Source organism: Fundulus heteroclitus, unplaced genomic scaffold (genome assembly GCF_011125445.2).
Source record: "Fundulus heteroclitus isolate FHET01 unplaced genomic scaffold, MU-UCD_Fhet_4.1 scaffold_134, whole genome shotgun sequence".
NCBI lineage: Eukaryota > Metazoa > Chordata > Actinopteri > Cyprinodontiformes > Fundulidae > Fundulus > Fundulus heteroclitus.
In genome coordinates this window covers 404649-431321 of record NW_023396546.1, presented here as the reverse complement: position 1 = coordinate 431321, position 26673 = coordinate 404649, and the positions used below count along the sequence as shown (strand labels likewise).

At 41.6% G+C, this 26673-nt stretch overlaps 2 long non-coding RNA genes across 2 annotated transcripts in view; both read left to right on the top strand.

The window, feature by feature from the left end:
• Window positions 1–26673, top strand: part of LOC118558617 — a 41810-nt gene that overhangs the window by 7205 nt on the left and 7932 nt on the right. The window lies entirely within an intron of this gene.
• Window positions 19625–23104, top strand: LOC118558614. The gene is made up of 4 exons (XR_004928381.1): window positions 19625–19862; window positions 19963–20172; window positions 22115–22178; window positions 23053–23104. It is a non-coding gene; the product is annotated as an uncharacterized LOC118558614 (long non-coding RNA).

Genomic DNA, 26673 nt, shown 5'->3' with positions numbered 1-26673 from the left:
GTAATCCAAGGCTATGTTCACACTGCAGCCTGAAGTGACCCAATTCCGATTTTTTTGCCCATATGCGACCTGTATCTGATCTTTTTATGACAGTCTGAACGACACAGATCGGATTTTTTCAAATGCGACCCAGGTCGCTTGGATATGTGGTCCTGAATCCGATACGTATCTGATCTTTTCAAATGCGACCTGTGTGTGTACGGCCAGGTCGCATTTAACCCGACCTACACGTCACTGATACTTGACAAACGTCACTAACGGTGGACCTGGCTATGCCAAAGAGGTTGGCTATTGTGCGGTAACAAGCACCTGTTGCATGTCCGTTCAGCCCCACGGCAACGCATTTACTCACCGCTTTGGCCGAATAGGTGTGTCTTTACGTGAGAGCGCTAAAGAGATCCGTTCAGACGCACATAAAGGTTGCCTTTGTCATTCGAAAATTATGAATTAAGTCCGTATCAGTAAAGCCGCTCACGTCGCTAAAATTTGGCTCTCTTCCTCTCCTCTTCTTAAAAAGATTGCGTTGGTAAAGTGCTGGCTCCGGTTGGAGAATAACGTAAAGAAGGCAAGATACGCTTCAGCGTTACGATCCATGTTTACTTCCGCAAACAATGAGCACGCTTGCTACGCATGACGTCATCGCGTCTTCTACTGCGCATGCGGGACACTTAGGTGTATAAATGCAGTTCACACACGAAATCACATACAAGTCGCATATATTTGGAAATGTGAACGGACACGCAAAAAAATTTGATTTCACAAAAAAATCGGAATTGAGCATTAAGGGCTGCAGTGTGAACGTAGCCCAAGTCTAAAGTGTTCTCTCCCCAAGTAGCAAAATCCACGTGTTAGTAGAAATGAGGGATAACAGTTTTCATATTGGCCTGGTTAAAATCCCCAGCAATGATGAAAACACCTAACCTGACGAGCCAGATGAATTTTGTTCCACTTAGCTCCGCCTAGCTTCACTCACATCCATCTGGGACCTCTTCCATAGAGAGTGATTTCTTCAACCAATTTTACTGTCCAGCCAATCAGGACGCAGGGCTGGAGTTTCATAGATGTGACGTAGTGGAGAAGCAACCGTGAGACTGTTTTAATTTAGACAACAATGGCGGCTCGCATCGAGGAAGCAAGCGTTAACATTGATGCTGCTATTTCTTCTGTGTTGTGCTTGCATTACACTGGTTTACATCATTAGCTATGGCCTGTCTTATGTTTCACGATTTGTACTTACATCAGTGACACTTTGACGAGCTCTGGTCTCAGCTGTTGGCTTCGACAATTTAGTAGCTGGGGGAGCAGTAGGTGTTCGGGGTTGGGGACGCAATTTCGACGGTGTCGGTTCCCTGTCCCGTTTATGTGCGACAGGCGTCTTTGCACTCACTGATGTTTCTGATGAAGTTCATTGTTCAGAAAGCGGTTCCTCTTCTGCTTTTTGCCATCCTCTAAGATTTGCCAGACTATCTTCGAGTCTGCCGATCAAGCGAAAGCACCGGTTGCATATCTGACAGAGTTTCCTTTTTTCACCTCCGGAATATCGCCAAAATTAGAAACATTCTGTCCAGGGGTGATGCTGAAAAACTAGTCCATGCATTTGTTACTTCAAGGCTGGACTATTGTAATTCTTTACTATCAGGAAGTCCACAAAATGCAGGTCGAAGTCTTCAGCTGATCCAAAATGCTGCGGCAAGAGTTCTGATGAAAATCAACAAGAGGGATCATATTTCTCCAATTTTAGCTTCCCTTCATTGGCTTCCTGTTAAATCAAGAATATAATTTAAAATTCTCCTTCTAACGTATAAAGCCCTTAATAATCAAGCTCCATCATATATCAGAGCTCTAATTACCCCGTATGTTCTTAACAGAGCACTTCGCTCTCAGACTGCAGGTCTGCTGGTGGTTCCTAGAGTCTCTAAAAGTAGAATGGGAGGCAGATCCTTTAGCTATCAGGCTCCTCTCCTGTGGAACCAACTCCCAGTTTTGGTCCGTGAGGCAGACACCCTGTCTATTTTTAAGACTAATCTTAAAACTTTCCTTTTTGACAAAGCTTCTAGTCAGAGTGGCTCATGTTACCCTGAGCTATCTCTATAGTTATGCTGCTATAGGCTTAGGCTGCTGGAGGACATCAGGGTCTATTTCTCTCACTCTACTGATTTCTACTGTTCTTCAGTCTACTATTCTCCAGTTTTGCATTGTATTACATTGAAATGACTGTCGTCATTTCAGCTTTTAACTTTTTGCTCTCTCTCTTTTTCTTCATAGTAGGCACACCTGGTCTGACGTTCTGTTAAACTGTGACATCATCCAGAGAAGACGGCTCACCCGCTATTACCATCTAATGTAGAACAGATTACTGGATCAATGTGAGCTGCTGTGCTTTTTTGTCTGTCTTGTTGTGTCTCTGCTCTGTCTTCTGTTACCCCCAGTCGGTCGAGGCAGATGACCGTTCATACTGAGCCCGGTTCTGCCAGAGGTTTTTCTTTCCACTGTCGCTTCATGCTTGCTCAGTAGGAGGGATTGCTGCAAAGCCATGGACAATGCAGACGACTCTTCCTGTAGCTCTACACTTCTTCAGGAGTGAATGCTGCTTGTCGGGACTTTGAAGCAATCAACTGGTTCCCTTTATATAGGAAATTTTTGACCAATTTGTATAACCTGACTGATTTTGACTTTGTAAAGTGCCTCGAGATGACATGTTTCATGAATTGGCGCTGTATAAAAAAATTGAATTGAATTGAATTGAAATTGAATCTTACCTGAAGTTGTAACAATGTTAAACCGAGTTCTGTAAGTCGTTCATCTATACTTTTTTGGTTGGCTTCTTTGATAAAAATAAGTCTGCTGTGCACAAGGTTGCCTTTTTTCCGCACATTTTCATGGCACAGACGACATTGATCATTTACCGACATTGCGCTGATTTCACTGTTGCTATATCCAAGATGTCAGCTGTTCTGTTTTGTTTTTTCCTGCGTCGCTCTCATCAGCGTCACGGGTTGGCTTCGGTGTGAGTGGTTGAAATAGCATGTTGATAAAGATGACAGACAAGTGGCTTATCCAATCATATGCAAGGATTTTTGATAAGGCCCAGCCTTCTGAAACGCCATTCCTATGGATCAGTTCCAGATGGATAAGTGGAGCTAGGGGGAGCGAAATTCATTTGGCTAGGGCCAGGTTAAAAAAAACCCTGCGTGTGTGCAGATTTCAGCTCAGTCATAGTCCAGTAGAGAACACTCATAGCCTCTTTAGTATTAGCGCTGGGAGACACATAAACAGCAGTGATGCTAACAACAGTAAACTCTCTGGGCAGGTAGAAAGGTCTGCAGTTAACAGTCAAAAGCTTGATGTCCGGAGAGCAAACGCTAGTGACAGATCTGGCATTTTTACACCATTTGTTGTTGATGTAAACACACAGCCCTGCACCTCGGGTCTTACCGCTGAGTCCGCTGTTTCTGTCGGAGTGAAATGTAGCTAGCCCCTTCAGGCTAACGCCACGTTCCGGTATCGATGAAGTAAGCCATGTCTCCATCAGGATGAAAGCGCAGCCTATAGTTACTCATCTCCCTGTTTGCAGAGAGTTCAAGTTGTAGATGATCTATTTTGTTGTCCAGTGAGCGGACGTTGGAGAGCAAGATGAATGGAAGTGGCGGTTTGTAGGGGGTTAGCTTTTAGCTTAGCTGTTAGCCCAGATCAGCCGCGCTCCCACAGCCGGTCAAACCGCCTTCGCTCACTCCTCCTCCAGCGTGTGCTGCTCGGTCAGTCTACTTCATTGTAGGCCTCCGGGACTTGTGCCTGAAGCACTCAGAAGCTACGTAAGCAATCGAGAATAGTTGTATAGTTTGTAACGTTCTGGGCGGCATATTTTTGTAGAAATGCTCGCAGGTTCTCGGGAGCCATAGCAGCCGCAGCCGTCAGGGCGCCGCCAGAAGTATATACGTTAAGAAAGACATTTAGATGTTTGTTAAAAAGATGCATTAAGCCCCAAAATGACATTTGATTTAAGTATTTAATTTAAACACAATCAGATTAGTTTTTATTATAACACATATAGTCACTACCTACTCCACAATAATCTGACAAAGAGTCAAAAGAAAAAAAATATTTGTGCACAAGCAACACCACGACTGCTCAACTACTCCCACAACCAGGACCCACTGTTTTTGAAGGTAAAGTTACTTATTTGGGCTTGACTTTATTTCTGAGATAAATAATTTAATTATCTCTCAGTTTTCCACAATAAAGCGGAATATTAGTGGTAGATAGTTTGTCCTTTCCATGTCCCAGTTTCCTGGCCATCACATCTGGCAGAGTTGATTCATGACATCCCAAACACACGCAGGCCAGAGCCCAGAGTGACAGGGAAACTAGTGATGAGACAGCAAGAGAAGAGATTCAGTAAGTGGGGAAAATATGGGGAAAAGTTTAATAAAGAGTGGAAGAAAGAGAACGCACTGAAAGACTGGATCTGACCTCAAATGGGAGATTTCTCAAAGACATTCTGCTGATTCTGCAAGTGTGAAATATGTGCTCACCATACGCTGCTAATGCCACTGATCCAAACCACTGCTTTATTCTTTATCTCAGCTTCAATTCTTGACTCCATCAATGAGATTAAAGCGATCTAAACATCATTTTATCTTTGGTATTTTAGGTAGTTTAAATTTTGCTTAAAGACAGAACCATCTGCAGAGTTTGTCTTTTTGTACAGTTTCCAACCCAGAGAAGCTATAGTTGGGATTCATTCGTTTAAATGTGTCAGATGTTACTTTTTATTCCCTACAAAACAAAATACAGTTTGATTTCTAGTTATATTTATTAAAACCAGCTGAGCAGCAGCTTCTTGAGCTCTACGTTCTCATGTTATCATCATGTGTTGAATTGTGTGTCTGCAGCTTGTCAGGCTGTCTGGTCTCAGAGGAAGGCTGTGCTTCTCTGGCCTCAGCTCTGAGCTCCAACCCCTTCCATCTGAAAGAGTTGGACCTGAGCTACAATCATCCAGGAGACTCAGGAGTGAAGCAGCTGTCGGCTGGACTGAAGGATCCACGCTGGAGACTGGAAGCTCTCAGGTAATGATGAATAAAGGTATAGAGGTACTTCATGACAAAGTTTGGACTGATTTATAACCCCAGATCATAAATCAAAACCTCCTTGATTGAATCCCACCCATCCCTCTCCTAATAATAATAATAATAATAATAATACATTTTATTTAAAAGGCGCCTTTCTGGACACTCAAGGTCACCGTACAGAAGGGTAAAAAACAGAATGTCAGAAACAAAAATCAAAACAAAAAAACATTAAAAAAATACAGAGGCTGGGACAGGGAAATTGATAATTAAAGAGAATAGGCAGTCATAAACAGATGAGTTTTGAGTTGTGATTTAAAATGGAGAAGTGAGTCCGTGTTTCTAAGTAGGGGTGGTAGAGAGTTCCAGAGGCGGGGGGCAGAGCGGCTGAATGCTCTGCTCCCCATGGTGGTGAGACGGGCGGAAGGGACAGACAAGTGTAAAGCAGATGAGGATCTAAGAGCACGGGAGGGGGTGGGAATGTGCTCGTACCCCTCTTATCACATCATCAGTCAGAATAATTGTATAGTTTATTTAAATAAGTCTAAAGGTTAATTAGGAATAGTTTAATGCAGCGTCCCACAGTGAGAAGATTCAAGATGATGGTGCAAATCCTGGCAGGCTCAGCATGATGGTCTCGTAGTGGATATTAATAATTATCAATTAAGTAAGCACACCAATGATTTTTAACCAAGAGAAAAGAAAAGATGCATCTTTGTCTTTGTATGTTATTTAATTCAAAGGCGAGAAGCTTTTGAATGTCTCTGTCCCCTAATGTCTCCTAAATGCTGACAACCCAGGGTCCAGACCAGGAAGCAGAGCCGTAGTTTAACACTCCTCTCTGCAGCTTCTGTACTGTTACCCACCCATTACCCTATTGAGACGGTGTCTTTCCCACGGCCAACACTGAATAGATCAAAAACTGATCTAAGTGGAACAAATCATAAAAATCAATATGGCTCACCTTGAACCAAAAAATCAAACAATTAAATGTGGTCTATTAAATATAAGGTCTCTCCATTCAAAGACTTTGCTAGTTAATGAATTGATTTCTGATAATCAAATTTATTTATTTTGTATCACAGAAACCTGGCTACAAGAGGACTACGTTAGTATAAATGAGTCAACTCCCTCTAATTATTTAAATTTCCACATTCCCAGATCTGTGGGAAGAGGAGGAGGAGTGGCAACCATCTTTCAGTCTGATTTATTAATTAGCCCCAGGCCAACTAATAACTACAGTTCTTTGAACATTTAACCCTCAGTTTCCCTCATCCAAATTGCCAAGCAATAAAATCTCTTTTGATTGTTGTTTTGTATCATCCACCAGGCCCTTACACTCAGTTTTTGGATCAGTTGTCAGACTTCTTATCTGATTTGGTGTTAAACACTGACAAGGTTATTATAGTGGGGTATTTTAACATTCATGTTGACACAGAATGTGATAACCTTAGTGTAGCCTTTAAAACTATCCTAGATTCAATTGGTTTTGCTCAAAACGTGCATAAACATATGCACTCTTGGCTCCATACTTCTGACCTTGTGCAGACATATGGCATTGATTGTGAAGAATTAACAATATTTCCTCACAACTCTGTCCTATCTGATCATTTTTTATATAACATTTGAGTTAAATTTAACTGAGTTATCCACCCCCAAAAGAGGGTTCCATTATAGTAGATCTTTATCAGATAATGATCTATCAAACTTTAAAGCGTCTGCATAATCTGATTGAATTTGACTTTAGAAAGTGCCTTGAGATGTTATGTTTCATGAATTGGCGCTGTATAAATAAAACTGGATTGAATTGAATTAACACAGTCAGGAACCAGCCAAGAGAAAAATAAAACACTAAACTTTTACACATTGTGGGTTAACAAAGAAAGCGAGAGTAATCTTCAGAGGACTACAGCCACTGGTACAATCCAGTTCCTATCTAACTCAACTCCTCTCTGTGTCCTTGGATGTGGAAACACAGTAAATCTATAAGCATGTGAGCTTCTTTATCACTTGAAAGTTATGCAGGTGCAACCAGACCAGACATGATCAGAGTTAGATACATCAATAACATTTTCCACAACAGTCTGTTCCCCTAGAAATAGTGGAAAGCAGTGGGCTGACTTTGTGCAAGACTGGAGCAGAAAGACTTTAAAATACAAATGTCACTATTCATAATCTGAAAGATCTGTAAATTAAAATAGCTGCTATAGACGAGTGATGTTCTGAAGGCAGGACTGTGGTGCAGTTTCCAGGCTCACCACCACGAGGCGTTTTGAGTCATGTTAGAAGAGATGTAAAAATGGTGTTTCTGGAAGCAGTGAGGATCTTTACAAGCTGAGTTTTGGATTTTTGTTTATTGTCCAATCAGAATAATTCGTTAAGCAGGTTTATTGTTCTGGATCTTTTCTGTCAGCTCATTTTAGCTGACAGCAGATCTGGCTAACTAAACTAACTTTTTCCCTTCAGTTGGTGATTCTGATCATGTTTAGTTGCCTTGTTTGCTTGATCTCCACATTATCAGTGATTGAAGCACATGACTGGAAGAAGATAAAACAGTTTTCATTTGTTACCAGATTTGGTTTGGGCTCCAAATAAAGGCCTGTCAGGTTAACTATACAGCATGTGGCTATAATGACTTGTGTGATCTACTAATATTAGAGGTTGTGATTACATCAGATTATAATTTGTGTTTAGTTTATTTGTGTTTTAGTTTATTATAGTTTGGAGAACCACACACATAGAGAGACCTAAATCTGCTTATTAAAGAAAGGATCACTTGGTCTGGTCATTGGATCTGGGGTCATCCAGGCATTTAACCAGAGCCCACCCTGAGATCACCACCATAGTGAGTCGGACATTCATTTTATAAATTATAAATGATATATAAATATCATTACAAGTAGAGAAGATGATCTAGATTGTGGCATTGTAAAAATTAACTAAGAAACCTGATGTTAGAACAGACACTGAGGTGGAAATTATGGTGATGGTAAGAGGAAATGAAGAAATGAGAAATTAAGCTACCTGTCTTATTTTTCTCTTTAAATCTATATCGGATTATGGAGAAAATGTCACATTCATGGTGACTTTTCCTCCAAGATGGCAGTAGGTTGTTGTGATTAGAGGTGAAAACATGTTGAATGTTTTCAAAAAAGCACAGATGGTTAAAATGTGTAAAAGACAAAATAAATCTGTAACTAGTTTTCTGAATAGGTGGAGATGTTTCAGTGACAGGGAGGAAGAAACAGGAGGAGGATGTTCAACATTTAGAAATGATCATCCAACATGGAGAGAAATAAGTAGAGGAACTGATCTAGAATATGTAGTAATAGAGAGAATAATAAATGAGGTTAATTAATTATAGTTAACTATTAAAATCCTTGTAAAAAATTAGATCTGAACCAGTTAATGCAGATTAAAGGTGGAGATAATCAGTAATATGTGGTGACTTTAATGCATATGGAATATTATTGGGAGGAAACAGAACAGATGGAAATGGAGAAATGGTAGAAGAAAATTTAGAGGGTAATAATTAATCCTGTTGAATGATGGAAGATGAACCAGTCATTTCAATGTAATGCAATGCAAAACTGGAGAACAGTAGACTGGAGCACAGGAAATGGATCAGTCCTTGATTTAACTCTAGTGTCCAGGAATATTTCAGCTGGTTGTGAAATGGGATTTATTAGACGACTCGTCTGCAGGCAGAGATCATTACCCAGTTTTCTGTAATATTCTCCTCACTAAGAACGGCTCACATGGAAAATTAAAGGGCAGAGGATCTTTAATGGTGCTGAATAGGAACTCTGTTAGATTCACATGATGATACACTTTAAACTTCATTTTATTGAGTTTTTCATTTTCTAAACAACAAAAAGAGAAAAAGAACAACCAGATCATCAAACAGTCTTGGGTCAGAGCTGTGTTGTCACAAAGTCTCAGATCCTCCATCTAACAATGATCCAATTACTAATTACTACCTTTAGTTTTATTGCATCAGTAACATTACTGCAGGTTCCCAACGCCTATAGAACACATTTATTTAAAGTCTGGTCAAGTTGGTTCTATTCTCCATTTGGTACCTGGCCCAAACTTTCAGCACCACCACTTGTAGGATGGAGGTTCTGCCTTCAACTAATCAGTTGTTCTGCATTTTAAGGCTGCAGTGAGCAGCAGATTGAAGAGGTAGAACTTTGTTGGTCCCTCTGACCGTCTGAGGTGAGACCCAACAATGCAGAACTGGGTTCTGGTGATATGTTGGCTTTAAAAGCTGCTTTGAACCCTCAGATCCATCCATTCAGAACTCATCCAGCTTGGATCAGGACCATGTAGCCCAGATCAGTGGTTTTCAATAGGTGAGGCGCTCCTCCCCTGGGGGGCGCCAAAGAGTCACAGGGGAGGCGCGAAGAAATATAAGACAGCGCTGCAGCATAACTCTGTGAAGCTGGTCATCAGCATCTGAACGGGCTGCATGATCAGTTCTGAGAGTATTTTGGAGAGGAACCACTGGGAAACCAGTGGGTCAGAAACCCCTTCTCTTCCCCACCCACAGTCTGAGATAAACTGAGCATTCAAGAGGCGGAGGCTCTTGTTGAGCTCAGCTCAAATGTGGAATTAAAACAGAGACTGGTGGAAATGACGATTACGTGATTCTGGTTGACTGTTGAGAGCGAGTTTCCCCATGTGTCCACCAAAGCCATGAGTCCTGATGCCCTTCACCTCCACTTACCTGTGTGAATGTGGGTTTTCTGCTCTCACCCTGATCAAAAACTAATACCGGTCAAGGCTACAAGTGCAGGATGTTGTTGTGGTTGTTAAAATTGAAACAGGTTTAAATTGTGTATAAATGGCCTAAAAAGTAAAACACAATATGTAATATGTTGACGTCTGTTAAACTCAGGTTATCTTTTTTATTATTATTATTATTTCAGTTGACGTCTCCTGTTGACGTGAGTTCAGTTTGACGTTGGTGTCTGTTTACTTCAGTTTGTCTGCTGTTGAAAACAATTGTTTATGAATTTGCTAGTTATCTTTAACTATTCCAAGGGGACGCTTACATTCAATGAATTAGAAAACCCCTGGCCTAGTTAAATAAGAGATGTAGTAAAATGTCTATGAAGTAAACGCTAATAAGCAAGAGATAATTTAAACATGATTAATTAATTTATTCTTGCTTTATTAAAAGTGTTCATCTCTAAAATGTGTTTATATAGTGTTCAAACATCTATTTGCATAGTTGTAGTTCATTTTAATAACGGTACATGTGAGAAGTGTATTTTCCTATGCAGAGGCAGTAATTGAATGCATCATATGTTTGGGTGAGAGAGCGTAGCAGAGAAGCCGAGCGATCCGGTTCTGCGGCCATAAGTCATCATCTCCATGTTAAACTGGCTTGTCTTTGGACTATAAACAGTAATGTGTGTTGTGGTTTGTCCCCACGATGATCCACAGTGAGTTAATGTGCTTAAGTCCGAGGTAGAAGACACTGAAGTTTCTACTGGAAGCTTTTTAGACTGTGTTTAGCCGCTAGCTTAGCATAGCAACTAGCCGATGCTAACAAGCTAGCTAATGGACTCTAGGCTAACTCAGCTGGACCTAGGAGCTTGTAGAGGATCGTTATCCAACCGTACAACAAGAGACTGGACCCAGCTAGAACTCTGAGCCACCCGGAAGCATTTAGAGGACCTCTGGAAACGTTGGAGACGAGGACCAAAATGTGGTCCTAGAGTGAGAATATGTTAATTTTTGGTGGTCTGGGGGCGGGTTAAAACAGAAAGTACCCACAACTGTTAAATAATACTGAATAAAATAAAGTAGTTTTATCTTATTGACCGTATTATTACACTGTTAAACATTAATCTATAGGTTTGTTTATCAGTGTAGATCTATAACCTCATTGGTGAATCAGGCTGAGTTTCATCAAGCCTGTATGGTCTGACATTTTCCCCTCAGCAGGAACACTTAAAGCACTCAGGGGTTCACGCTGCGTCTTTATGCTGATCCAGCTGCTGATGTTTCCCTCTTTTCAGCTCCATGAACTTCTAGCCTGTTACAGTTTATAACCATCATCACCTTTCACAGCGACAGGTTTCTCCTCTCAGTCTCTGCTCTGACCAGACAAATCTCCTCTATTGCTCTCCTCAGGGCGCTCTGGTGCGTAATTACCAAGCTGAAGGCTCAGTTTGAAGTTGTTCTCTGAGCGTTTTGTTTGTGGTCAGAGCGGACGGAATAATGACTTTCTGCTTCACTTTTAGCCCACTAATAGTCTTTATTGGGGAATCCTACAGGAAATATAGCACTTTTTATGCATGGCAACCCCAGAGTTGATGAGTAAAGGTGCAGCTTTTCAAGCTCTGCGTCTCCCTGGTTCCTAAGTGACTGTAGAAAAAAACACTTTTATTGGTAACGTCTGGTATCAGCATAATTTTTACTAATGATATCAGTTTGAGGCGGTGAGGTGGGCAGATTTTAGCCCCATTGGTGCGCTGCACGCGAGGAATAAACAGTGGGAAAAATGCCTAAATAAATAGTGTAAAGGGGTCCTTTAGAGGGAAGAGGAGGAATAATGGGTCTGAGCTGAAGCCTCTGATGTTACAAGTTCCTTAAAATGACCCTTAAAAGTCCACACCTAAATTACATTTAACGTAATTATGCTCACCTGAATTAAAGAGCAAGGCAACATTCCATTGAAGCACTGCTGGTTCTGTGTGGTTAAAAACAAAATAGCATGAAACACAGGTACTGACTCTCCTATTGACTTTAATTGGGACATTTTGGTTCGAGTGGAAGGACATTAAACGTAGTGATTCACGTTTTGAAGGCTGGCCGCTGATAAAAGCACCTGGGTCTGAGGGAAGGGAGGAGAGAGGAGCAGTAAGAGCGTTGAGGCACAGAAACACAGCGCATGTAGTTAAAATAATGCAGAATTAATAAAAACCAAACTTATAAAGCAGGTGGCCTAGTATTGGAGTCAGAGCCGTGACTGTGGGAGCTGAGTTTTTTCCACAGGAGAGGAGGACTAAACGGAGCAGAGCGTTTCTGTTAGGATTATTATTCATCTGACACAAGGGACCTTTTTAGTTTATTTGCTCTTTGAGTGAAGTGACCACTGAGTTTGGTCTCCATATTCACGAGCATGGAAACAGGCCTGCAACGTAGGGTTAGCTTGGTGTTTGCTGGCTTTAGCTTTAATTAATTAGCATTTAAGCAAATATTATTGAACTGTGATTTTAGATTGACACCCTGAGTGTTTTTATTTTAGTGTTTTATGCAGAGAAGCACTTGTTACTTGTCTTTATTTCATTCAAAGGTCCTAAAGTACATTTATTTTATTCACCTTTTTATCTTCCTAAATAAAAGGGGAACATTAACACTTTATACCAGGGGTGTCCAAACTTTTTTAGTGAGGGCCAAATCCAGAAAACTAAACAAAGGGCCACACTAGAGGTGCCATATTGCCACATGAATACTGTGTGTATTTCTAAGTCAGCTATAATGTGAAGAACATTGCAGTCAGTGGGAGCAGTGATGCTGTCCTTTGATTGAAGGACGGCTGACATGTCAGCAGAAAGTTTGGTGGTTGAGACACGAAGGACTTCACAGATATGCTGTCAGTCATTCTGCTTCTCAGTCTGCTTTTGTTCTGATTTAACAGAGAAAATCTTTGTTCACATCTGGATGTTGAGCCCAACAGGCTCATCATTGTTTCTGCGTGGCGTCTCATCAGAGGAAACTTGGCATTATCCAAACTCTGACAGAGTTCAGGGAGGGAGAGAAGCTGATGTTGACTATGCAGAGAATCATCACATTGCATTTCAATCAGTTCTAACTGCAGACTCTCTTCCACTTCTTCTGCATCCACCAGGAAGGAGGTGGAGAACAGCTGGATTTGTTTTTCAATGACAGAAAAGTCTTGGAGATGCTGGTTGAATTCTGTCACCAGAGATGCAATCACAGACACATATTTCTCCTTTTTAGCAGAAAGGTCGGCCTTTGGAAAAGCAGACGTGATTTCAGACAGAGCAGGGAAGTGTGCAGCATTAAAGCCTCGTAGTTGTGTCTCAAAGAGGCGGAGCTTTACCCAGAAGGCTTTCAGGTGTGCATACAGGTGTGGCACCAGCTGTTCTTTGCCTTGTAGCTTCTTGTTCAGTGTATTCAGACGATGCGTAAGATCAACTAAAGATGCCAGGTCTGCCAGCCACAGAGGGTCACTTAGTTCATGAAGAGGTCGGCCCTTCTCTTTTAAAACCTGCTCCATTTCTGATCTCAGCCAATCAGAGCGCTGCAGCACAGAGCACGTGAATTTCCCACAGCGACACTAAATCCACCGCAGGTTGCAATGTTTCCATCATCATCATCATCATCATCATCATCATCATCATCATCATCATCATCATCATCATCATCAGAGCCCAGGTGTCTGTCTGCTCTCAGCTCTTCTTTCTTTCTCTGGGTTTTTACAACAAGTGGACGTGTCCAAATGTTGGACTGGTCCTTTCTCAGTGGAGGACAATGTGTGTCTGAGAGACATGTAATGTCCATGTTTGCTGCTGAAAGAGACTGATGGTCTGACCCCCCTCCTCCTTTCAGGGTGGAGCCTGCTGGAGTCCGATGGTTGACACCAGGTCTGAGGAAGTGTAAGTGTGTTTTTCATTTGATTCATGACAACAAAGCAGCTCACATTCAACCATCTTCAAACTGTCCATCACTCATTCAGGAGTCATCAAAGTGTCAATAAATGATCAATAACTGCAGCTGGATTGTCTTTGTTCTCTCCATCAGATTCCTGTCAACTCACAATCGACACAAACACAGTGAACAGAAAACTCAAACTGTCTGAAGACAACAGGAAGGTGACACATGTGGAGGAGCTTCAGTCATATCCTGATCATCCAGACAGATTTGGTCATCATCAGCTGCTGTGTAGAACTGGTCTGACTGGTCGCTGTTACTGGGAGGTCGAGTGGAGAGGAGAAGTTGATATATCAGTGAGTTACAGAAGAATCAGGAGGAAAGGAGACAGTAGAGACTGTTGGTTTGGATATAATGATCAGTCCTGGAGTCTGAGATGCTCTGATCGTCATGGTTACTCTGTCTGGCACAATGACAGAGAAACATTAATCTCCTCCTCCTCCGTCTCTAACAGAGCAGCAGTGTATGTGGACTGTCCTGCTGGTATTCTGTCCTTCTACAGAGTCTCCTCTGACTCACTGATCCACCTCCACACCTTCAACACCACATTCACTGAACCTCTGCTTCCTGGCTTTGGGGTCTTTAGGTCCAGGTCTGGTTCCTCAGTGTTTCTGTGCTGATTGAGTCTAAAGAGTCGTCTCCTGTCAGAGAAAGCCTCTCCCTGTTGAACAGATAGTTCAGTCTGTTCATGTCTGTCTCTTTCACTCAGAAACACGTTTTCACATTCATGGATTCAATCTGTTTCTTTGTGAAACTCTTCTAAATGATTCCTTGGAAACTTCTTCCTCTTCCAGTCCTTTAAAGATGGAAGCTGGGATTATTCCAGGATCCACATGTTGTTTTTCTGCCTGTTTCCAGTCAAAGCTTCACTCTGAATATCAGCATGTTGACTTTCTCTCTTGGTTTTTTACTTTCATTCATCAGTCAGATTTCATTGAAATGTTGGCCAGTTTTTCTCAATCTCTGGACATTATCTGTTTCTGTCCGCTCCTATTTTTCTAAACACTTTTTACATTCACATGTTAAATCTTTTTAAATATTTGCTGCAGTTCTACTTCAGGTGTTTTAATGTGAAATAAACAGATTTTCTTCTTTTGTATTTGATTCATTTGCTGCCCATTCTCTTCTGTTCCTCTTTCAATATTTCCATAAAACATTGACACTTGTTTAAATATGTAAAAAAACTGTTTTTTTTCTATCAACACTGACTTTCAAAAAGTCCTAATTTACAGTAAAACATTTCCATCTTCTTTCTGACATGTTTTTAAATGACAGATTTTGTTCTTTAGTTGAATAAATCAGCAGCAGAAACTCAAAGCAATAATGAAATTATATTTCTGCTCCATCTTTCCAAACCTTGAAAACACGTTGCGAATGAAAGAAGAGCCGACGCTGACAGTCTGGGACTAAAATCAGCTTCTTTACTTCCAAACTGCTGACTTGGACAGACTGAAGACCAGTTTTTACTTTTCTAGCTAAACTCCTGCGGCACCAAACCAGAAGCTGAACCAACACCAACAACAGAACCACATGAAACATTTCCACATCACAACTTCTTCCTATTCTGGACTTTTAGTTTTACACAGGAAACGTGTGAACGCGCACACAGAGCCGCAGCGTGCACGGTGTCCTGCTGCTCCTCTTAAAGGGACAGTCCCACATTTTCAACTTCAGGTTCCTTTTTTTTTCTCTCGGGATGGCAGGATTCTACCGTCGCTTTTGTAAAAACTTCTCAACAGTAGCAGCTCCGCTGACTGCTTTGACTAGTCCTTCAAAGCCTTTTTCTTGGTCCAAAGAATGCCAGCATGCATTTGAGAACCTTAAAGGATTGCTTTCCTGTTCACCTGTTCTTTCCGCCCCAAACCTCAGTCTGCCATTTAAGCTAGACATAGACGCAAGTGCAGTTGGGGTAGGAGCTGTTCTTCTACAGGATGATAAGGATGGTCTGGAGCATCCGGTGAGTTACTTCTCGAGAAAATTCAACTGTCATCAAAGTAAATACTCTACTATTGAGAAGGAAACCCTTGCCTTACTCTTAGCATTGCAGCATTTTGAAGTTTATCTTGGCTCGAGTGAGGAACCCATAACTATTTACACTGACCATAACCCATTGGTCTTTCTTTCCAGGATGTACAATCAAAATCAACGTCTTATGCGATGGGCCTTAATGACCCAAGAGTACAACCTAAAGATTTGTCATAAAAAAGGGTCTGAGAACGTTTTGGCGGATGCCTTGTCACGTGCGTTTTGATGTTGGATTTCCCAAAGGTTTTGGTTTGGATTTAAAAGGGTGGGGGTGTTACATGTCTTCAGGACATGTTTGTGGTGTTTCTCCCCCTCCCCCTCTTGTTTTGTTTCCTCCTCAGGTTGGGTGTACAGGCTGGAGCCACTTGCCCAAATTGGTTCATGAATCAAGGAGCCAATCAAGATTAAAGACAACCGCCATATAAGGTGTTCAGCTGAGGCCAGCTGGAGGGGCGGATGAGGGCTGACAATCAAGCAAACACACAAACTTTTGATGTTGCTTGGCTCTCGGTTGTGTGAGATGTGGTGGTGGGAGTTTAGAGACTAGGTAAGTTTGGGGACCCCATACATTTCCAGCACGTAGGTGAATCTCTGTTAGAGACACTAGGTAAGTAGGCTGGTGCCACCTATGTAAAGTTTTGTGAGCTGTTTTGTTAGTTTAGGATAGTAAGGTTTATTTTTACTTTTATTTTTGCTTAGCTTAGATGGTAGAAGGTAAGGGTTGTTTTGATTTGTTTGGCACAGTCTAATGGTCTCTTTACTCCCACCCCTTTCCCCCCTCAGTTTGTAAAACTTCTTTTGTGGGATTGTTTTTGCATAAACAATAAATCCCGTTATTTATTTTAAAACATTCACCTGGCTCCTGTCTCATATTTGTGGTTGTCGTGTTACCCTCCCTCCTTCAGTGGTGGGGGGGGGGGGGGGGGGGGGGGTCTGTAACAAGTCCCAACAGAAACAGTTTATGAAATATGGAACCTGGCAACTTCTCCCCTTCATGATACGCCTTCACTCAAGGCTTTGGATGCAAGCATAGAGACATATGCAGCAGCTTCTTCTTATTATTTGATTATTATTCTGCTTCCACACAAACATGAGTGTCAGCCGCATCTTGGCTGAAGGAAGAATGATGAGGGCGGACTGCAACAAGTTTGGAGTTAACACGGTGAAATCTAGCCAGAGTTGAACTAAACTGGAGCATTAGAAGACAAAAGGGCAGCTAGAGAGAGCAACGGCAACGACATAAAGCAACTGGAATCATTCTAGAGCTCCGTATACGCATGAGGTGTTCACTGTCAACATCTGGTTGAAATCACTAAGGTAGTTGAAAAGATGGCCCAGACAAAAAAGAATTTAAAAGGTGCACCAAGAGGTAAAAAGCCATTTATTCAAGGATTCACAGCACACCTTCATAAATATGAAACCATTTACTATTTACATAAACTGCATTTATTTCACATTTCAAACACGCATCACTGTCACATTTAACTCTTCCAAAGAATGCCAAGAATCTTCTTCAGAATGAGCAGAGCTTAAAATGTTGGTCTCTATGTAGTAATAAAGATTCTCTGCATGTGTAACAAAGGCAGGTTTTTAGGTTGGCCCTGAAGTGTTAAGCTTTACTGTAAATGTCCCAGCAATAGGTTGGATGATGTGGGCAGAGAAAAACAGCGTAGCTGCATCCCTGTTGCCTTGCTGGCCACATCTAGCTTCAGCACATCATTTGGTTTTCACAAACTCTGTCACACTTTATTGGGATTGTCTGCAAACTGCATTGCTTCATTATAAATATGATCTGGATGTTGACAGATAACAATGATCCTGTAGTTTAACACATAGCAGCGACAGAAAAGGATGGAAGCTTGTTTTCTATGAAGATGTGGTAGTGTGACCTCTGAACATGGAGCTGATCTTAGTGGATGGAACACATGGAACCATAAAGGTGATGTTACCTATTTTCTGCCATTGTAGACTTTGATTCATGGAACAACTGCTCCTTGTGTTCTATGGTAAAAGCAGCCAGAGCCTCCAGTTACAAACTGGCTGAGTAAATGTATTGTTTGCTGCTGATTTTCTGCCGTTTAGTAACTGAATCCTCAGCATGTGGAGCATTTCATGGTGTCATAATGGACGTGTGATCATGCTATATTCAGCTAATCCTCAGCAGGATCTGCAACATGAAAACAGTAGACGGCTTTCAGATTGTCTGCAGGTAACTAAATGCCAGCTTAGTCAGCTACTAAGTCAGATGAAGGCCTGATTGCTCACTCGCATTAGCATTTGTAATTATTTAGTCATTTGTATACCTGTACCTCAGTAACAATGCTTATTCAGAACGTTGTGAATCTGTGAACTGACTTAGTTTTAGAGCATTAAGTAAAAATACAGGTCTAACAGTCATTGAGGGAAAGCAGATCATCAAGGCTTTTAAAATGAAAAAATAATATTACCTTTAATTGGATGTTATTGGATGTACTGTTTTAGTGGAATATCTGAAATGAAGCGATTTGTGTTCACATGTTTTATGTGCCATTGTTACAGATATATCAGTATTAGCAATACACAAAAAAAAAAGATAATGATGATAATGATGATGTGGTGAGGGAAAATCCCCAGGGATTACTTCAGGAGAGTTTCCTATGAACATTACAATGACATTTGTCTTCTGCATTTAACCATCCCTTAGGGAGCAGCGGGCAGCTTCTCCAGAACCCAGGGAACCATCGGGGGTTAAGGGTATTGCTCAGGTTTGCTCCAGGTTCTAGCAGCCTTATCAGAACCAAGAGTTCTGCTCTAACTACTGGGCCACCACTCCCCCTCAGTAATTGTTCCCTGAGCTAAGATCTAAAGCTCAGAGACACTCGCTGTCTTCAGTCCAGAACCTCTCAGCTCTCTGGTTCTGAAGGCATTAGAAAAGCTGCTGAAGGAGGACCTGATGGAACCGGGTCAGGACAGTTTGGACCTCCTGCAGTTTGCTTCCAGGACGGGTCGAGGACTGGATGGTGAGACAGGGACACTTTGAAAGCTGCTCTGAAACATCTGGAGGAAGCAGAGGACCTTGTTGGTTCCCTTTTTATGGACTTCTCTTCTGCTTTTAATCCCATCCAGCTCCACATTTTAGCAGACAGCTTCCAGAACCTCTAGAACTTGGACTCTGTTCTGATCTGGTGGCTGATGGACTTTTTAACTCTGAGACTTTTTAACAGTGGTTTCTCCTCTGTTCTTTGTTTTCTACACTAATGATGGTCAAAGCCATGGCAGAGGCTGCTACATTATTGGACCTGCAGGAGGTTCTGTCCTTGTGTCCGCTTCCCAGCAGTGATCCATCAGAACCGGGTCTCCTGGTGGAGGAAGGTGTCAGATGGAGCAGTTCCTCCTTTTTAAACATCAATGTGGTGAAAACTAAAGAGCTGTGAGTGATGTGAGGAAGAAGCCGACTGTCCTCCTCTGTTTTCAGGAAGAATGCGTCTGTTGAAGGAGTGAAGCTGGAGAAACACCTCTGGACCCAGACGGACAGAACCTCTGAAGCCCACATTGGTGCTGTGTGCAGAAAGCAGCGTGCACACAAAGCATCAAGCAGAAGCTGCAGCACTCTGACTGGGAGCTGCCTTGTTTTAATGTGGACCTGATCTGAATGAATCTGCTGGAAGGTTTTCTCTGAGCTGCCGGCACGGCTCACTTCCTGTTAAACACCAGAACCAGCTGCAGGCTGAAGATGTGCAGCTAAACTACTGGATCATTCAGGACGCAGCTACACACTGCCACCATGGAGAAGCAGCCGCTTCCAGCAGCTCTCAGCGTTCTGCAGGAGAACCAGCAGATGAAGCTGGTGTTTAGTGACTGTTGTTTTCTGTCCTGATGTCTTCCTGGCAGCTGCAAACCAAACTGCTCCTTGAAGAGAAGAAAGAAACTTTGAACCTTGAAGCTTCCAGGAACTCCACTGCTGCTCCTGCTGCTGCCCCGCCCTCCTACCTGTCCCACCTCCATCACAGCTGAAGCTCCGCCTCCTTCCAGGTAGCAGCTCACCTGTGTCTCAGTGCTTCACATCTTGTTCTTCAGCACTTTGGAGCGTCTGAACAAACTGTAAGTTTGCTTTGTTTCCTACCAGAACTTTGTCTTGAGGAACTTTCCTCTTTGTTTCTGCTCTCTGATGTCTGGAGAACATGTTCACTTCTGATTTCAGCACAAAGTTTCATCTCTGCTGTCTGAAGACTAATCTACAGGATTATTAGATTATTGATGAACTGGAACCAAACAACATGATGAACAGCTGATGTTCAGATGTGATGTTTAGATGAGCAGAACTCTGTCGACCCAATCAGAGCTTCACGGCTCCAGATGATCCGTCTAAAATCTAAATATCTGGGAGCTTAAAGACAGGAACGTCCTTCATGTTGAGTTAAAACCACCTTTTAACCTCCAACCAGAAACTCTGGACTCTGAGAAAAACATGTGATCTAAAGGTTCTGCTGCTGTTCTGCTAAAGTTACAAAGGTCCACTTGAAACCTGAACCGTCTCTTTAGAGGTTCTGCAGCTCCTTAAACTTTGTGGATCGTCTTAAAATGTGTTTCTGTCCCTTTAAGAACGATGGTTGGTTTGATAAATTCAGAGTGACTGAAGCAGAACTTCTGAGGTTCTGGTTCTGATATTTCTCCAGCCTGTTGTTTATGGCAGCTGTAAAATATCTGCTGTTCAGAGAGCAGATTGAAGAACAGCTGAAGACCTGAAGGTGGGTCCAATCAGACCAGGAAATGTTAACAGCTTTAAAGTTTTCATCATCAATGTTTTAGATTTAAATCCAATAAAAGTCAGATGATCCAAAAGTTTAACATTGATCTAATAAATCTACCAATAAAACAATAATATTTGCAGTAATCAGACTTAAAGGTTGATTTGCTGCTAAAAGTGATCAGTCTGTTGTTCCACAGTGTTTGACCCATGAGGGACAATTATTAGTTAGTATTTTATTTCCTAAATGAAGAGTCTGAGGAGTTTAAGAACTTGTTGGGAACATTGTTTTCCTTAAATTCATGTTTCAAACTAAAGTTTCATTAAACAAAGATCTTTGTTCATGAAACCACAGAGAATCTGGAGCTCAAACTGGTTCTGATCCAGTTAATATTATTGGTTCTGGTCCAGTTTCAGGTCCAAGGCTCTGATGTCCACCTTCTTAAACTCTGTCACCAGCTGGGATCTTCTGATGCTTTGATTTCTGCATAAAAACTAAAAGAAGTGAGTTTGCTTTTTAATGCTGTTAGTGACACAGGAAGGGATCAGCATGGAGAAATGGACCTGGAGAGGCCTGCTGCTTCACACTGAACTACCCGACCAGATCTAGTGGGTCGGTTCTGAAGCAGAGGCTGAGGCATGGTCTCATATCTGCTCTACAGCTCAACATGTTCTGGTCCTCCTTCTAGCAGAACTCTGAGAACCTGTTGATCCAAAGTTCTGAACTTCAGCTCCAGCTGATGAAGCAGAGGAGTCTGAGCTGGTGTCAACAGGAAGTAGTTCCCTTTTCTTGGTGCTGAGAGATCTTCCTGATGCTTTGGACCCAACGGTACCAGTCATGTGGACCATGGAGCTGCTGTTTATTAACACAGAAGCATCATCAGCTTTGGGACTGAGTTTAATCTGCTGTTAGAAAAACTGTGATATTACTGAGTTCTGATCATTTTAATGAGCAGAGAGAGAAACTGTGGCTAAAATCAATGATTCTGGAGGAACCGGGTCTCCTGGCTGAATGTTGCAGCTTATTTTAAACCCAGAAGTCCTTCCAGGAGTCCGGGATGCTGCTCTAGAACTATCTGGATAAAACATCCTGATTAAATGACTAAAGTTTGGACCAGAACCCAAGAAATGAAGCAGTTCATCTAGAAGTGAATGTTGACCAGTGATGAATGGCTGAATGTAGAAATGAGTGAACAGCAGCAGAGCATCAGAACCAGTTAGTTCACTGTACTGGATCATAGCTACTAGAACCTGCTGTGGTTCTGGATGTTTGGACCTTTAACAAAGGCTGACAGAAGTCCATCTACCATCTGTGGTAAACCCTGATTTAGTCTGTTTTCATCCTCATGTGCAGCTAGTTTCTAGTCTGAACATCAGAGACGGATCCAGGTCCAATCATCTGGTTCCACTTTATCTCTGTTGGACTTTGGGATTAAAAGCTGCTGACGCCTCAGAACCGAGTTCAGTGAAATAAACCATTTACTGCTCTTCCTATCTGATCCACTCTGGTTATTGTGACCTTTGACCTTTATGATCCTGCTTCAGGTGTCTCACTTTTTGCCTCCATTGTTTCAACCTCATGTTGTTTTTCTCCTGCTGCTCACAGGTCCAATAAAGCCCGGACTTCACTGTGGCTCCACTTCTCTGGCTCTGGCTCCATTTTGGTAAATGTGAGCAAATCTTCTTCTTCAGCACCAGCAGCTGATGTTTACACTGTGAATGTATTTTATATGGAGGGTGTGCCGGGTCAGAGTCCATCTGGTTCTAACAACCAATCAGTTTGCTGCTGACTCGACAGATTACAGCTCCTTAGATCACTCAGGAGGTCCAACAGTCAAAGGTCCGGTTTATTAATAGTCACAATAAAACCAGTAAAAGTGGATCTGAGTCCTCTAGAGTTTAACCAAGCAAGGGAACCAAATATTCCACTGAATAAATAGGAATAAATCAATAAATAAAAACGTATGAACATGTCAGATGTGTCAACATAATCTGATTAAGAAAAACATTTAAATGTTTATCAGAGATCTGAATGTTTCTACGTCTGAGTGGAGCAGATATGGAGATCTAAGCTTTTCTAGAGATTTGGAGCAGGAATCAAACTCTGGTCTCCCATTAAAGTCAGACACAACAGCTTCCTGCTGCTTCCTGTGAGTCCTTTCAAAATAAAATGACATCAATGTTAAAATGTGTTTGATTCAGTCAGATTATTAAATAGTTCAGCTTTGATGCAGCAGATAATCCACTTGTAGAGTTTGATGATTGTGAAATAAAATAGTTGCTGATGTTCAGTCAGAGTGAATCAGTGTCAGTGGATGAAATGTTGCTCCATGGCTCCATCTAGTGGACTGATAGTAGAAGTACAGCAGCTGATGGCAGCTTCCTCTGCCTCTCACTGCTGTCTGACTGCATTCAACTGACACTGATATGAAGCAGAGAAGAAGAGCCAATCAGAGGAGGAGCAGCTGATCTTTTTCCAGCACTAATGATGTAAAGGATGATCAGAGTTGATGTGCAGATGAATGATTTGTGTTTCCTCTGCAGGTGAAGGTAGAAAGTGTGTGTGAGCTGATGTGGATGTGAATTCAGCAGCATGGATCAGTGTGAGGACAGAGAGGAGGGAGTCCCTCCCTCTAAAACCACTCTGTGTGGGGAAGCTGAGAGCCAGAGCCACGCTCAGAGGTGAGATCAGCATCTCTAAGTGTCCAGAGCCCTTTTCACACAGCGTTCTCACTATATCAGGCCAGAAGAGACCAAGTGGTCCTGAAGCTGCTGCTGTTCCTCTTTGCTGCTTCATCCAGACTGAACAGAGCAGCTCAGCATGGTACCAGTGGGTTCTGACAAACAGCAAGTCAGTGTTGCACAACCAGCTGAGTGACACCAGCCTGTTGCTTAGAGCTCTGGGTTCCAGCAGGACACATCTGGAAAAACTCACCAACTTCCAGAACATTTCCTGGATCCTTGATGACCAACATGTGTTCAACATTATTCATCCTAGAAAGAAGGACGGCTGATCAGACATTTATGGAAGAATCTTTACATTTAGTTTCTGTCTGAATACGACCCAGATCAACAGAACCAGTTTTTAATTCAAATTAAGATTAATTTCTATTGTGTGAATAAATGAAGCTGACAACTCATCACATCATGATTTTAATCAGTGATTCTGGTTAAAATGGAGAAAACTGTCAGTTCTGACTAGTGGGCATCCAGCTGCTTCACTTCATTATTGATCAGGCGTCTAGAACAACCTCTATTCTGGACTCAGCAGTGGATCAGCTTTGGTTCCACCTCAGTACGTTACAAACACAACACCAAGACTTAATGAAGCTCCATCAGAACCTCCTTGATGGTCCGAGTGAAAAGGACTCAGGATTCTTCTCCATGTCAGAGCTCAACACTAATATCACCAAACTGTCCTCTCAGTCATTTCTAACCAACATGTTTGTCTCAGAAACAGCTCTTTCTGCTCTAGAAACAAGGCTGGACTTTATTCAGGAGGATCAATGATCAGGAACATGATGGAGGATTGGATCGGTTCTGATGGGAACCATTTAGAACATCAAGTTTATGATCTGTCTGGTTCTGTTGTGTCTCACAGCTCTTTATTTAATGATCAGTCGTATTTGAAAAAAATGTTTTTTAAATCTCCAAATGTGTTAACATACTTTTTTTTTCTCACTGCAGTGTTAAGACACTGATACGTAAATTTCAACAACACCCAGAACCAGAACCCAGCTGTGTGTCCTTTAAGAGCAACAGGTCAAAGGATCATCCTTTTGACTTCAAATCTTCTGGACCTGCATCCTCAGAGAGGTGAGCTGTATCTAACTGCTGTAACTGCTGCTTCTATTCTGAATCTGTAGATGTTCCCATCCAGGAAGCTTTATCAGTTTATTTAAACTTTATCTAAAAGTCTGGACTAGTGTTCAGTTCCATGTTTTATAGACCTGCTGGTGAGGCCTTGTTAGAGCTCAGATTCACATGAGATCCTTCCTGCATGCAGCCAATCAGCTCATTGAAGAAGCTCCAGTTATACCAGCATTTAATTTCCCTTTGGAATTAAGAATGTATTTTCATTAAATGTAATAAATAAATGTAAGCAGTAAACATACATTACAGCGATTGTTATTTTCACACAATAAGTGATTAAAAATTAATCCTTAATTCAAAATGTCCCATTAAACGTATCAAGCACAGATTTATCTGTAGTAGCAGCTGTGGAGCTGACAGTAATTCCACATGTTACAGTTTCTGCTGTTTGCTGGTTTGAAGTTAACATTAAAGCATAATCCTGCTAATAAAGTTATACCTCCAGCTATTTTACACATTAGAATCTAACTTTACACATTTAGCATGTAAAGCTGGTTATGATTCTCAGACATTCATCAGCCTAAGACAAAAGCACAGATTCTCCTCCAGACTCCCAGTGGTAGCTGGGAAGCCTTCACACAGACACCAATGAGAGCCAATACCACTATGTTTATATATGAGTGTTAAATTAGACGTAACGCTCTCCTGACAGGAATTAAATAGATCCAGACCTAGTATGGTAAAGGATGATTTTGGGGTTATATCTGCTAGCACATTACTAAAAACTGTTTAAAACCACCTTAGAAGTCAAAGGGGGAAAGTCTAGGTGTCTCACATGCAACTTGGCCAGATTGAAAAACTAGACACACTCTCCACTAGACAAAGGCTTCTCCACCCATCTAAATAGAAATCAGACGTTCTAACCATATTCATGACCACAGGTGTATAAATTCAAACATCAGGTATGCAAACTGTTTCTACAAGCTTCTTCTTATGATTTTCAGTAAAAGTTTTGAAGACAAAAAAGATTGCAGCCTCCATTGAAGCAGTAAATTGGTTAAGGTTAGGAAAACCAGTAAAGAAATATTATATACACTTTATGAAAGGATAATATGAAAATATGAAGTATTGTTCTGCTACAAATGTCATCAAAGTGTAATAAATTGCAGAGTGTCTTTAAATGTTGCATTTCCCTTTATAAGTACGGCGGATGGATTAACAGTAATGGGGCATTCCTCAAATGACGTCAATTTACTAAATGTAGAACAGGCAGTGTGTCTGATTCACGGCCATGTTGTGGTCAGACAAGCTGTGTAGAGGTGAAGCAGACAGCTCTGTCCTGAATATTGCATCAGCAAATATAAATGTAACAATGAAACTCTGCTGCTTCAGAGTCTGCTGGAGTGACTCTCCATGTTACCATGGTGACCATATGACAGGAGTTTGTTTCATTCCCTTTACTAAACCCTGAAAGAATGCAGAGAAATGGTATTGTTGGATAATAATATGTAAACAGGGGGGCTTTACAGTTCAGCTGTAACTTTGTTCAGTGTTTATTTGATCACAAAGGATGTTTTATATGCAGTGACGTGCAGTCAGGGGAGGCAAGTGAGGCCAGGCCTCACCTGTCATCATGGAAAGAAAGAAAATATATAATAATGATAACATAATATATATTGTGATTCACGCAGTCATTTGTAATAAAAGTTATTTTTTTTTAATCTAATTTCCTTTTTTTTTTTTTATCATATTCTCTTTAAAACCGCAGACTTTTCGCTATTTTCCATGTAAATCCTTGGTGGCGCTTCATAATGAAGCCGGTGAGGCCGCAGCGAGCTTGGCCTCCTTTGGGATTGCGCAATCCCATGTTAACTGCGCTGGCTTCCATTCTGTGAATGCATCTTCCTGTCTCTAGATCATAAATGCAATTGTTCAAACAGTTATGAACTGATTTTCCACAATTTAATGTATGTGGATAGCTTATTGTGTCTTGGTCATTAAACTGTGTAGATAACATGTTTTTGTGCTGCTGGCCGATCATAAACAGCAAAGAGCTGGTTGTAGGTGAGGCCGGCAGTTCCTTGGCCGCTAGGCAGGGGGCGCTCAAGGAGCACCGCTCCTGATCCTTAAACTGTAGAGTAACAGCAAGTTATGGATGATTTATTAGCAGTTTTGCTAAACAAGTAAAGCACTAAAAAGACTCTAAACATCCAGCTGGAACAGGACTGATGAAGGAAGGCTTTCCTCCCTGGCAGTGAGCTCCACTGAGACTGAGAGAGTTTTAAATCTGAAGAAGATAAAGAGAACTTTTACCGGAAAATGACGATATTTTTGTTCAGAAAGAGCGCCGCA